Below are 14,952 nucleotides of genomic sequence, written 5' to 3'. Positions count from 1 at the left end.
TTGAGCAATTGGCTTTAGCTTGCATTCGAGGTTATGTTGAGAACTTCCTTGTGAAGTTCTTCCACTTATCTGTTTAGACATGTTTTCACTCTGCCACACGATGAACTGAAAGAATTTTTATACTTCCAGAGCAAACACATCATCAGTTATCAATTAAGCATTCACGCTCAGCTCTGCCTGCAATTAGGAAAACATTTAAGCCCATGCTGACAATCGTTTTTAAATAGCAACATTTTCCTAAGTTCAGTCCTAGAAAGTAATGCCTTGAATATACTCATACTGTGTCACCGAAATAGAAAGGAAAAAAAAATCAGGACTGCTAGAGTTTAAATAAGACTTAATTTCTTTTGTTTTCCTGCAAAGGATGAGTTTTCAATACGATTTCAAAAAGAACAACTGATTTATTAAACAAGACAACTGGTATTATTTCCCTCCTCCTTAAGCCTTTTCAATTCTTCAAGTACCTACAATGCAGCTCTTTCCTCCTTTCATCTCCATAACCAAACTCTATAAGATTCATTTTCATATGTGCTAAAATACTTTAGAGTTTTAGATAAAACATTAAGTAGGTGGTGTCTGGACCAAAATTAACAATGTAATTGAAGCAGAGAAAAGTGAGTAACTGCATTACCCTAAGACAGGAGAAAAGCAGTGGCATTAAGACAAAATTTACAGTCTTTTCATACAATCAAAGGAAATTAGAGATTTTTACAGAAGTCTTGCTTAAACATTTGGTTGCTTCAAATGCAGACTTCAGAGAGAGAGGCTTTAGCTATACAAATGACTTTCTCAAAGGGAATTGCTTAAATTCACTCCCAGTTATTGTTCCTTCACAAACAAATACACAAGTCAAAAACACTTCCACAACCAGAAGCTATTGCAGTAAGGCCTGGGCAAAATCTGTACTGGAAGCCCAGACTACTTTGATTTTCCTAATTTTAATTGTTGTAGTCTACTTCAAAACCATCGGACTTCTTTTGAACGAGGGTTCAGATCACAAAGAAATGAGATCCCATCATTGCAAAGCGAGCCATTTGTAAACCTACAGAAGGGCTTTTGAAAGCTTGGCCAGGGACATTTGAAATGCAGCTGGTCTTCATCATTTGTGGTTTCATGAGGTCATTAGATTGAGAATTACACATATTAAGTTGGGGTTTATTTGTTTATTTATAAAAAGATTGATAAGACACACAAGGACAAGTTGCATTAGTGAAAACAAACTTACCCGTGCGCCCTTCTCTGGAAAACATTTGCATCCAGCGCTGCAATCACGGCCCCCACATGGCCCACTGTAGGACTTCTTTCCACCCTATTAAAAGACAAAAAAAAAAAAGAAAAAGAAAAATTGAATTTCATAAGTAATTGCCAGCTGAAGATCTTTAATTAAAATGCTTGGTGTCAGCGCTTTTCATTTGCATTACATTTGTTGTGTGAATTCACTGGGAAGTAAGGGGTCAAAATATAATTACATTTTAACTTCTCCATAACTGGGTCATTTTCAAAATCACCAAATCAACAGAAAAAGCTGGGTTAGAAACTGTTTGAGGACGAGTGAATGGACACAAGTTGGTGCTATTCTGCAAGGTGATGAGTGCTTCCCAGGGCTATCCCACCCCTAAAACCAGGTGATGCTTTGAGATACTCTGTACATTATCAGACAAGGATCACAGCTGGTGAGTGCAACCTGTGCCTCAGCATACACAGGTATCTCTACATCAACACAACTACCAAGACACATTTAACTTTGGGATCCTTCCACGTTTCCAAGAACAAGAAGCTGCATCTCTGAGCCAAGAGAACAGAAAGTCCTGGATGAGGGAAGATGGCATTTTTAACTACGAATGGATGTGCAAGGGAGACAGTAGGAGACTACCATGAATTTGGAATTAAACTGAAAATATATTTTGAATTTACTGCACTAGCATTAGTTATTCAAAAATAATTACAGTATTTATGTAAATCTGAAGTCCCTGTATCACAAACTTAATTCCCAGCTAATAGAGATTGTGACAGGACATTGAAGTTAACTTCATAAATTTAGTTTAGAGAGTTTGACCCGCTCCCACACTCAACAGGTCTGAAATACTGGGCTGCCAAAAACCCTGCAATGCTACCGACAACACTGTAAATCCTGGAAAAAAGTCCAATTTAGCCACACATTGTAATTTAGTCACATACTAAGAACACCCTCCTCTAAGGAAACTTTCACTATCCAGCATGCGCAGGTACAGTTTTGGAACTCTGAAAGGAATGAACATATAAGCTCCTCATACCAAGGTGACCAAAGTAAGTGCTGAAACAAGTTCAGACTGGAAGTGAACATTTCCTTACTAAAAGCATTCACAGGAAATATCTTTAAAGCCTTTAAAATTTCCTGACATCTGTCAGTGAGGAACGTGAAAAATGAAAAGCAATTCATGCAAGTTTCTCAACTTTTGAACTTCTTTGAATCAGCCTTCTCAGAGAAAATAACTAGTCTGACATCACTTGATCAGTTTTCTGCTAAAGGGCAATAAAAACCCCTCTATACACCCTGATGTTTACTCCATTCTGCTGAATTAAACACCTTCATTTTTAGAATGAACAGATATTTAAAAAAGCCTTAAATCCAACCTCTCATACTTCCCTATCCAGACAGGAGCAAACAAAATACCCCCACAAAAAAACCCCAACCAATGAACCAGCCAACAAGAAAGAGGAGAAAAACTGTCTTGAGAAGTTATATGATAGACTGTAAAAGCATCTCCAAACTGTCTGCGCAGACAAGGAATGATCACGAACCTGAATTAACGATGTGCAACAGCAAGGGCTCAGTACATAAAAACAGGTCCCTCTTGTGACAGACACACTGCTGAGAGATCATTTCTGATCACAAGCATCATTCAGGTTTTATGAACTTGTTCTAAGACTCAAGTGCATCAAGATAAAAATTTCGTCATGATTGTTTGTGTATTTCCCAGTGGAAATCCCATTGCTAGCCCATGGACATCTCTAGTCCTGACACTTAAACTCCTCACAGATAGCTTTATGGCTCCAGAAAGTCAGATTATGCCTTCCCTGACACTTATTCAACCTTAAATTCTTCAAAGGTTTCAACTTCCCATCGACTTTTTCTCCAGATTATTCCTTGTTCCCACATGAGCCCTCAGGGCCTGTGGATGAAGCTCTCACTGAGCTTTATTCAAAATTGAAAATACATCCCTATGTTGTGCAAAACTGTGTTTGCCATGAATTTCTGGGTTCCTTTTTCCCAGAACGAGGAGTCACTTTGCTCACTTGTGAATGAAGGCATTTGGAGAGGAAGCAAAGCAAAGCCAGTTGGCTCCGAACCAGGTGTTACATGTCCTGAGTATTTAATTTAGGGGAAGTAGCTGACATCAGACACTCCAAAACTACTTAAATAGCAAACAGCCATGTGCATAATATTTGTGAATACAATTCCAAAGGCTGCATATAAGATTCTAGACAACAGTGTTCTCTTCTGAAAAGGTTTAATCCATTTTTCCATTCGAATACATGAATGCAAGGATATTTGAACATTTATAGACTGTAACCTGAAGATGTAGCACGAGCCTGTCACACTTGTTCTGAATATGTATTCAGGGAGGAGGGTTTTTTTGCCAACTGCTCTGAGATATGTTGATGAATGTGCTCCTGAGAAACAATAAGAATTAAAGAAATAAGGGTACTAGTTATAGTGGTAAGCACCACCATTATAAGAGAAATGAATTAAACTATTTTCATTTCATTGATGATTTTAAAAACCACAATTTCAAAAATAGAAAACATTACTATAAAGTAGCAGCATTGTTACAAAAATACATACTCTGAGATTTAAATAGCCATAATACAAACTGAGTAACACACATAATGTTTTTAATTGAGTTATTTCAGGCTTACATAAGAATCACTAGCATGATTTCAGTGTAGAAAAAACCCACTTTATTAAAGAAGTATTGTTATGAGTGAGGAACAAATTTTAAAAGACATTCATAACCAAGACCCAGTGTAAGGACAATTTTCCTCTCCTGTTTCTGGTGCACCTCTATCAAGCATTTATGCACAGCTGATTCATGCAGATGGAGTGGCATTCAAATCTTTCCATTGACTTCAGCCTGCTCTGGACTGGAGCCAAAGACAGTAAAGAAACCTGACAGCTGTGATGCCACAAGAGGTGTCCCAGACTCACACTCATTGCAGCTCCTCTAGAACAACACAGGACCACAGAATTAACATACGGGATCTGGAAGGACCTGCCTGCAAATCCAAAGAAAACCAACTAACAAAGGACTTCAGTGGGACACTTCCAGGAAGGATAGCTCAGATGCACAAGCTGAGGCTCAATTTTGCCTCAAAACTTCTGCTCTGCATCAAAGGATCAGCTGCAAAAGACTAAATAATCCTTGGCTGAAGACAAGGGTTTTAATCAGCTGGGAGAATGAACCCAGAGGAACAGGGTGAGGGCACATTTTAGGAAAGGGCAGCAGAAAGGTTAAAAGCATTATCTTTGACATGAGGAAGTTAAAGTAGCAGTGATGGAAATGGGCAAATAAATTGGAAAATTTCAGGACACAATGGATCCTAAGGAATGCCAGCATGCAAAACTGGAGTACGTAAAGTGCACCAAAAGAAGAACATGTCTGTCATAAAAGACAAAAAGATGAAGACAAAAAAAAGTTGATGATTATAAAACAAAGTGAAAGAATCTCAAACTTGCATAAAGAGATATGACAGGGATGAAATTTTTTCCCCAAAGACTTGTTTTCAGTAACCTCTTAAGTCAAGGACTGCTCCAGTACAGAGCAAAATAATAATAAGAAACCTCATAATCAAAAGCTACTTAATGAAAACTTCTGGAATCTTCAAATAAACAATTTTCATATAGTTCAGGATCCTGTTATCTGCTGATGACTAATAAGAAAATTATATTCGCAGTACTGGACATGCAGACATCCTTGCACATTTTCACAGCAAAAAAATTAGTCAAACATCATCTCTCTGTTCACTTCGTGAGCAGTGTGATGCTGCTGCATTAACCTTACTCCTGCAAATTTCTTCTTTGATTTGCTGCATTAAAATCTGGTGTAAAATTGTGAAAAGTCTGAAAAACATTTTTCACTGACTCTTACAGAATTAGAACGTAAAAAAACACACCTTCAAAAGTAAGGAAGCCTGGTTTAAATACTAACTCATAAACCACATGAGTGGTTTATTCAGTGGGATATTCAGAATGAGAGAAAAGCTTAAAGAGAAGGGCATAAACCACATGAGAGAAGGGCTTAAAGAGAAGTGGTTTATGCCCTTCTCTTTAAGCCCTTCTCTCATTCTGAATATCACCTTCTTCTTCCTATAGTCCAATGGAAAGGACTGGTCTCAGCTCCTTCACTGTGGAAACAGGTTAAACAAAAGTACTAGAGAAGGAGAATCTTCACCAAAAGTTACAAGGAATGCTCATAGTACTTATCGTCAAATCACATCTCAGAAGGTAAACTGGAATGTGTCCACTGTGATTCATCCTCCAAATTTGTACACAACACAGACCACCAACTTTGAAAATATGTCAGCAATTTATTATCTGCATTTGATTTTCAAATGCATCATTCCCCAAAGCCATCTGTGTAAAAAACCTTCTTTGAAATGAAAGCTCCAGAGCTGATAATGAAACAGTAAAACCCAAGCAACACGTTGGTAGAATCTGACCACACTTTTAGTGATAGTCGTGGCAAAATGCTGATGGATTAAGAAGCAGAGAAGGGAGCTGCATCTGCTCCTCCACACCAAAGCTAACGACTAATCTCTCTCTGTATCTTTTGGATCTGAGTCAGAGGAAAATCTGCACTAACGGCTTTCTCTGATGGAGTCACACTAGGGGTCAATGTAGCCTTAAGTGTGGGACACAGCTGGTAGGCTCTGTCTCCTGGGGACACAGGGAAGAGCAGGATGAGCACAGGGAAATGCACGGTCAGGAACACGAACACAGCCTCTTCAGGAAGTGGCTTTTGAGCCAGTTCTTCACACAGACAGTTTGGTCTGCAGGCTCAGCTGACACAGCATTAAACACTGTCTAAAATCTCGTCTTCTCTCACTTAACCTTTCATCCTATTTTTTAAATAGATGATCTACATCACAACTTACAGAAGGACCAAAATGCCCAAGCAGCTGAAAGTCTATATAATTATAGTCTACCTAAATAAAAACTTACGCAGTCACCTCCTGAAACTGTCAGAACACTACCTGTCATAGTACCAAATTATTAACTCTATAGCTTCACCAGTTGGCTTTCTTTCCTCATTCAGACATTTATATCTCTATTCACCTTGTAGTTTGTGATCCTGCAAATAAGAGCAGGTTTGTACCTGGATACATCCTCACTGATTTCCCTGGAGGGTTTTGTCATTGAAGCAAGAATAGACTAAAGCCACTGCAAATAGCACAGTGAGGCATCCCACTGTGTTCATTAAGCCCTCTAGTCAAGATTTACTACATCAGCTCTGGAAAGTACCACGCACAGGGAGTGTTCCTGCTCAATAAAATCACAAAAGAAACCAGGGAAGCACTTTGTGCTCCACCCACAAAATACTTCAAGGAGTAGAATCATTGAGAAATTGCTCTCCTTTAGGGGAAAAAGATGCCTTGCTACTATGTATGTTTTGGACACTGCACAATGGGTCCTTGTTGTTAACTAACCTTTGGGCGCCATAGTAGTAAACGTAATTAAGAAAAAAATGTGGGTTTTTTGAAGTAAACATCTTTGGAGTTGTTTCTCTACCCTCTATGCTATTTCTAGTGCACCATTTCTATTTTCAGGGAGTGGACTTATCAAGTCCCAACATGTGTTTCTCCCAGGAACATACAACTGCCTACTCTTGGCTGCTAACTGCTTTGCACTCTTGATTGGCCATTTACCCTTCATGAGAAACGAAAAATACCACCAGGACATCAGTACTATTTACAAACATCTTGTGCCGGTGTAAATGTCAGCGATAAATCAGTCCCTTTATGTTAAAATGAAAAAGAATGAGTTATGCACATCGGACATCTTTAAAATTGTATTTACGTCTGCATGCACCTTCAATGACACAAACAAATTAAAATAGTAAAAGTAATAAAAGGGTAAAATCAGACATGTTGTTCCTCTACAGCTCTACAACTCTGCAAAAGAAAGTTGCATAAAAGGCCCATCCAAGCAGCAAATGCAGTCTAAATGGCCTTTGAAGTCCAAAGGCTTCCCATTTAGTCCCTAACAGAGGAGAAATCAGTTGGCAATTAAGAATTTTTCAACACTACAAAATATCAGAATTACAAAAAGTAACAGGTGGAAAATCATAAAAGTAAAGTATGTTAAAAAACCCAAGAGTATGCATTCGAGATACTATATCACCATGCAAGAAGGTTTACATAACTAAACATGGATTTCTTTCAGTAATTCCCTTTCCTAGCCCCAGTTGAACACAGTGAAGTGACTTTGATGAGACTTCTTATCTTACTGATGATAATAACCATATGTTTCTAAACACAGCTTATCTGCAAGCACATTTATCTCAAAGTCCTCTACAAACACAGTGGTGGTTCTGCAAAGCATTTTTCAAACCAACCATCTCTGGGAGGAGGCAGGGAGGGCGAAAACTTTATCTACTGGAAATACCACATTTCGTGCATTTTTTTCATTCCATACAGAACAAAGGTTAGGAAAAAAGAAAACCTGAACATCAGTCTTTGCATGATAAAATGAAATGGATGTCTTTGACATTGGGGAAAGAATTCTGGGCACACCTTTCATGCTCTGTAAGCAAGCCCCAGAAGCTTGAGTTCCAGCAGCACGTGAACCCAAGTGCCTCCCTGTCTATGCTGTGGAGTGACTGCAAGACAGAAAAGCACAAGGCTGGGAGTTCAAGACTGAGATAACCAAATTAAAACCCTTTCCAAATTCTGCCCAACCTGTGGAAACAACAGCTATAGTCAAGTCTACTTGCTCTCTATCCCTCACCTCAGTAATTCTGGGTTGTTTTAAGAGACGCAGCTCTTGCACCTTCCTCGGGTACCCTTGTCTAGTTCTGGGGGGATCTCATCCCAGGCCCTTGAAATTCAAAGGGACTGAGACAAACTCACAAAGGGACCTCTAAATGAAAGTGTGTTTTTCTGCACTTCTTTCTGCTCTGTAAAATACCAGTGGTATAGCCCCAGGAAAAGATCCCCCGTGGGATCTTTGATCCTGGTTGGATCCACAGTCCAAAATTTAAGATGATCACTCAGGACTCTGAGGAATGAATCCAAGGGTAATATCAACCTTCCATTTTATTTCTTCAGAACAATTCCACTTCCACCACCCTTACATATAGCACCCAATGTGCTCAACAGGATGCTGTATTTGGTATTCCAGTTGGTTCAAGCTGATCTCTTGGGCTGCCCTTCTCCTTTCACTGAGGTTTTCAGGCACCCTGTCCTTTCATGGTAACAAACCAATCCTTTCCAGTAATTCAGCCAGTCAAGCCCCTCCCTGCAGGGCAGAACTGATTTACTTAAGGATTCCTGTCCAGTCTGCCCAGCAAGTACATCGAGTACCTTAAACTACACAGTTAAGCCAGATGTAAATTAGCCAGCAATTTGGGAAACCAAAAAAGGCTGTGTCCCAAGTGCTGGAGAGGACCACGGCTATCATGACACTTCTCTGCCTACTGACACTGATAAAGGAGAAGGTAGGAAGGCAGAAAATATAAACTGAGGTAAACAACTATAAAATGTCAAGGGAAATTTAAGTAGTTCCATTTCTAAGCAGAGCAGATGTCTATTCATCAACCGGGGATGTTGCAAAGTTCTGCCAAGGCAAAATGTACAATCTCCGTCAGGGATAATCTTACCTGTCTGGAAGAGGAAAAGACAAAAAGCCTTTATAACATTTATCTAGATTAAACAGATCAGGGGAGGTACAGCTTGATGCAGTATTTTGACAGGAGGAGGGTATGTTTGCTGAGGAATAGGTACTGATTAGATCTGAGACAAAGTGTGCCACAAACACTTCTACCAGGAAACCAAAAAAGGACGAAACATAGAACTGGCAGAATAAATGTATCTTTTATTTACAAATATCTTATTTTTTTTAGTGTGTCTCTAGGCTACTAAGCAGACTATTAACTTCAGAATGATAAATTAGAAGACACAGAACCAAATGTCACAGTTAGCTGGTACTGGATAAGGGAAGGAAAAATTGAGACAAAAGGAAACTATTCTTAGCAACAGCTAAAAAATATGAAATATGTCTTTGGAGACATCATTATCACAACTCCACAAGTTGAAAACAATACAAACATTAATCTCATCTTTTAATTTTCTTCCCCCCCCCCCCATATATGTAACACTTTTTTTAACTATTTGTTTCATGTATTATTTTATATGTGGGGTGACAGAAAACAAGGCTTTTGTCTTCAGAGTGTCTTACAGACAAGGAAAGGCATAGAGTGAGCACATGCAACACCAACTTTTGGATGTCCAGTTTGTCACAGAACCTGACAAGAAATTTGAAGAAATTGTTTTTTCAGCCTTGACTAAACCATGCAAAGGAAAATCTGTCATCAGAAAGACTAAAGCTATCTACAAAATTAGATTGTGGAGTCTGATGCAATTTAGAACAGAAATGCCTACTTAATATAATCTTTAGAACTCTTTTTTTTTTTTTTTTTCCAAAGGCATAGATCTTTATCAATAGGTGTGTGCCCCTGCAAGCAACTGTTTCAAACGGTGACTTCTTAAAATGTTTAACACTCTAATCCCCATATAGATACTGGATATGGAACGAACTAAAGCCACACTGCCTGGACTTCTCATTTGGGGGATGACAAAAAGCAGCTCAAGAAGTAAAAGCAGCTAAAATGAAGCCTCAACCAATTGACATAAAGAATGGGCAAGGCTAAACAATGATTTAACCCTGGAAGTTCAAGCAAGTAAGTGTGTTTAGAAAAGTTAGTTTGTGAAATAAAGTCATCCTGTAAGAACACATTTGTTCTGTTTAAGGCATTACCTTGCCCCATCTTTCCTGAAACCCATAGAGATAAGAGTGGACTGATGTCACCTAAACAGAGAAAACCAATACACCGAAGACAAAAATCACAAAATTGCACTGAAATCAGTACCTTATGATGTGCTTCTATAAATCCTCTCCCTCAAGCAGTCCCTCAGCATTACAGTGCAGTTAGAATTGCTCAGACATGGAGGACTCAGCAGGTAAAGGTTTTCATTAAAGAAACAATTGCCACCATGTTCAAAATAAGTTTCGCTAAAAAAACCCCAAAAACTCAAAACAAAAGGAAAAAACCCCCAAAACACAAGAAAACCCAAACCTCAACAAGTTACTGCCCAGAATTAACACTGACAGGGTGTATCACCTTACAGAAACCTTACCGCCTGAAAACGCTTCTTAAGCTTTCAAAACGTTCTAAACTGTTCTCCATTTAAGTTCACTTATTTCTTGGCTGTCAGGCATGGTGTGATAATGGATGATCTACACTACACATACAGCACCTACCCATGAGACTGAAAATTTAGGTATGTGCAGCGTAGAAAGCACACTACTAGAATATTCTTAGTAATTTAATATCCAGCCTTGAACATCATCGCTCAGAACAGCAAACCCAACAACTCCTGAAATGAAGATTAGTGCTAAAATTTACTGTGTAGTTAAGCAACACACTAGCTAAGCACAGATGTCCCTCCTGAGAAAAAAACTCCCACACTATTCCAAACAACTTCTTTCAAGGGCTTTGCCAACTTAAGCAGTCTTTTTTTTTATTATTTTGGCTACAAGCATCATAACTTGACAAATGTAAGTAGAAAGTCTAATGGAAGAACAAAAAAAAAAAAATCTTCTGTGTGTTTTTGTACAGCCTGTCTCACTGTACCATGTTCTTTCAGTGTGACACTTTTGGGCATAAAAATGGAAAGCAAGATAATAAAAAACCAGATGACCACAGACATGAAAGGACCAAACCCTCATTTGCACGCTATCTATTTCAAGTTGTACTGCATTAACAAAAGATTACTCCAGTTTCTCCTTAATTGGTAAACTGGATTCTAACTTTTGCACTGGATCCTGTTGAAAAATACCTCGATTTGTGACGTGCAACAACAGATGTTCTTAAAATAACAGACTCAGATATGACCAACTGCTATCACTCACAGGGAAATGCCAGGCAGAGAAAGGAACTGCTCTTACTGGCACTGGGCCCACCAGGGACTTGCCCTAGAAAGCGCTGAGCACCCTGCAGAGATTCACTGAGACAACAGCACACCCAGCACACCAAGGACTATCTCAGCATCAACAGAAAACACGTCTAACCCAGGACTGATGAAAAGTCACCGTGTTTTACTGAGTGCTAAAAGAGCACCTGTATCACTCCACGTGACAGGCCAAGCCCCCGAGGCATTCCCAGCACTGAACTGGAGCTGGGCAGCACTGCCAAACTTAGGCAGATTCATTTGCAATGATAGTACACTTCTTTGGCCAGCAGGATGGTTTAATGGGTTTTTTGGGCAGAAAAACTACTCTGTCTAAATTTTTAAACGCAGTAATTATCAGACAGTATGCTGGTATGTATTGAGGAAAATATGGGAATGTATGCACAGGTTTTATTAAACGAGTTAGAATCACTTCTATTTCTATTAATTTCAATTTTAACTACATGGACCATGAATTACCAATAAAAATACCTCTTCCTTTTTCAAAGTAACTACTAGGTACTGCTGTGAATTTAAATTCCAAGTTTTAACAGACCTCTATTTGATTTACTTGTATTTAAGCCTACCAGCATGTAAATCCAACATCAGCCTTCCTGTGTTACATATAATAGAAACTGGGAGTTAACAGCATTTCTGATTAGCTGCCCTCCCTCCTTCAACCAAGGCTTATCCCAGACCTTTATTTTAACACCTTTCATTTCTTCATGTGGTGAATCAAGCAGGTCCTTCACTGGCCCTTAGTCCAACCAAGTCCACTCACAAATCACCTGTGTTAATTAGCTGGAAAAGCTTCTGAGATTACAAGCAAGTATCATTCAGGAAGAAAGACATGCTGGTTCCATGGCAACATGAAAGTCAATGAGCCCACCTTGAAACCTGGGAACAATGAGCCCTTTCAGGACAGGGAGCAGAGGGGAGGGACCGTGTCTTATTGAGATGTTGGGTCCTTTCAGATTATTTGCCAGTGAGCTTTTTTTTATGGAGAAAAGGCACACTGTAAATTTGCCTTGCACAAGTTCATTTGATTTTGGAACTTATTACCAAGACACTGTTGAACTCTCCTCGACCAGCCCTGCCTCAAAAAGCAGCAGCACACAGCACAATGAAGCCAACCTCCCTGCAGCCCTGTCACTTTGTTCAGGGATTCACAATTGTAACGTGACACACTTCAGAGTTCTGATCCTACAACCTCCAGGAAAAAGGGATGGCCTCCAGAATATATGCTATTCCAAAGAAGAAAATTTGGAGGAAAATTGTGAAAAAATTCAGAAATATTTAGTGTGAAAAAAGAAACCCTATCCATCTCAACCTACATCAAACTTACAGACCTGCAATGAATTTCCCAAAGCCAGCTCTGCCTTACCATCACAAAAGGCTTTGTAAAATCTACACACATTGCAATTTAGAAGAATGTTTCAATACTACAGCTGGTCATTGCAGCCTGTCTTTTGTTTTTCATTTTAGGTTGGCAGGAGTTGAAAGAATTTATACTTTGGACTGTCCAGTGAGAATGATTCTCTTTGCCACAGTAATTTAGGTAACCTCGGATTAAATAATTTACTTTCCAGAAGTTGATTTTACTCCCCAGCTCTCAACAGAAGTGACTCCCAGAGCTTCAGGATTACAGCAGTCACGTCCCTACAGACAAACTTGACTGTTACTTTGCAGGTTATAATTATGAACCACAGCTACCTCAGCCACATGTTGAACAGAGCAGGTGTGCTCTGCCAAAGAACACATTTTAGTTCAACTCCCCAAGCCTCCTTTCTTCCCCAGCTGCTTTTTTATTTCAGCTATAGATGGCTGGGGAGACACTAAATGCACACAAGGCAGAGATATCACTTTCCTGGGCTTGCAGTTCAGAGGCATCCACTAAAATCAAAGAGACCTAACTCTAGAGCAGAACATGACTAGTGACACAAATGAGGGCATTCACAGCAGCCAAGCCTCTAAAGGCATCCACTGCTCCTCTGCCTTCTTGCCCATGTGCATCTCCTCTCAGCAGCCAGCCCCCAGCTCTGAGGACATTTCCAATGTCATGCAGTCACTGCGTTACGCTCCAGAGGTGCCATAGCAAGCAACAGTGAAGAAAGAGCTGTTCTGCAGTCCCTGAAAGCATCCTGCCAGCAGCAATCTCCACCACACACCTCCTGGGTATTTTTGCCACATTATCACCTATGAGACAAAGACACACAGCACTCTCCGGATTTCAGTAGCACCAGACAGAAAAGGCATGTTTGTTTGAGAGGCCTTCTTTATTTGTACAGCACTTTGAAGTTAGAGTTTCTGCATCTTACTCATTTGCTTTAGGAAAATGATTAATACAGCCTCTGTTGAAATCATCATGTATTTGTCATAACATGAAGTGACTGGAAAGTTGGTATCACTTAAAAAAAAAAAAGGCACCTAAATGTACCTTGAACTATTCTTTCCACCTTTCTCACCCAAACTACATCAACATGAATTGCTTTAATTCTTCCTTCCTCTATCTGACATTTTAGTAACAAGGTCAATTAAAAGATTTTGAAAGGATGGAACAGTTTTTAGCAGATTAGTTACAATTGTGTTTAGATAGCTACAAAATTTTCCTTGAAGAAAACAGCACCTACACTTAGGCTTGTCTCAGCCTGACACAACTACAAACTGGTGCTATGTTAGTCCTTCAGTAAAAGGGACAAAACACATCTGCTGCAATAATATTACGAGCATCCTCACTGCCATGATTTTTGCAGACTGACCACTCGCTCTGCTCAGTCAGTAACAGTTTGAGTAAGTTTTTGCTACCTGAACAGGCCAGATTTAGGGTTTGATCTGACAACTTTTACTCATGTAATTATCTCTAGTTTCATGTTAAATCCACTAGATTCCAGGCTGCTGCCCCAAGACTCATTTCCACTCTCACAGATTCCTCTCCATCCTGTCCCTCCCCATTCCCACCTCTCCAGAGCTCCCAATCACGTGAGTCTGCTGGGAACAGCGGGTCAAACGAACAGCAGAGCCTGGATTTCTGTCAGAACAATGAACTGATCCAATTCACCCTCTAATCGATTGATCCAGCACAACAGAGGCAGGAAACCACAATCAGGACATAGGGTAGCCCACACTTAGATCGGATTAAGTGCAATGTAAGACTGCACTTCATAGAAGACAGGGGATACAAGGTTTGAATTTAAGCATTCAGTGGTATTTACTTCTCTCACTTTGATGGGCTCAGCTCTTCACAGGATTAGTCTTTTTCTTTGCTGGGTGCACTGGCATGAGGGGTAAAGAATCTGACCTCACTAAAGATTTGCAAGTACTTGTGAATCCGGCATTCAGAGAAGTCAATGGAAACTTCTGACTGATTCCAACAGAGGCAAGATTGAGCTTGTTATCAAAATGTCCTTCTTATGCAAGTCCAAATGCCACTTTATCTGGTGACTGAGTAGAGGCTGTGTCTTGGGGGAGTATTTTGTACTGTGTGCCCAACCCTAAGCTGATATTTAGAAAAAGTACCTTGTGCATGGCACCAGAAATTGTACTTTTTTATATATGTACAAAAGTATATACATAAAACTACACATATATGCATACACTTATATAAAACTACAAAAACATTTTCCACACAGCCCACATTTTAAAGCTATGTATAGGCAACAGCCATGAACAATATTTAAATGTCTTTTTGAGGGTACCTTCACATTTACCAGCAGTAAGAGAGGACCTATGAATTTTGAGGACAGA

General features: G+C 39.5%; 1 long non-coding RNA gene across 1 annotated transcript in view; it reads right to left on the bottom strand.

The window, feature by feature from the left end:
* Nucleotides 1-1,224: 1,224 nt before the first annotated feature.
* LOC114059686 overlaps nucleotides 1,225-14,952 on the bottom strand; it is a 35,891-nt gene continuing 22,163 nt past the window's right edge. The window contains exon 3 of the long non-coding RNA XR_003571716.1: nucleotides 1,225-1,309. This is a non-coding gene — a long non-coding RNA (uncharacterized LOC114059686). The remainder of the gene's footprint in view (nucleotides 1,310-14,952) is intronic.

Source organism: Empidonax traillii, unplaced genomic scaffold (genome assembly GCF_003031625.1).
Source record: "Empidonax traillii isolate 1590-97213 ecotype Southwest subspecies unplaced genomic scaffold, ASM303162v1 scaffold237:size1322474, whole genome shotgun sequence".
NCBI lineage: Eukaryota > Metazoa > Chordata > Aves > Passeriformes > Tyrannidae > Empidonax > Empidonax traillii.
The sequence above is the reverse complement of the archived record's forward strand: the minus strand, read 5'-3'. Positions and strand labels throughout refer to the sequence as shown.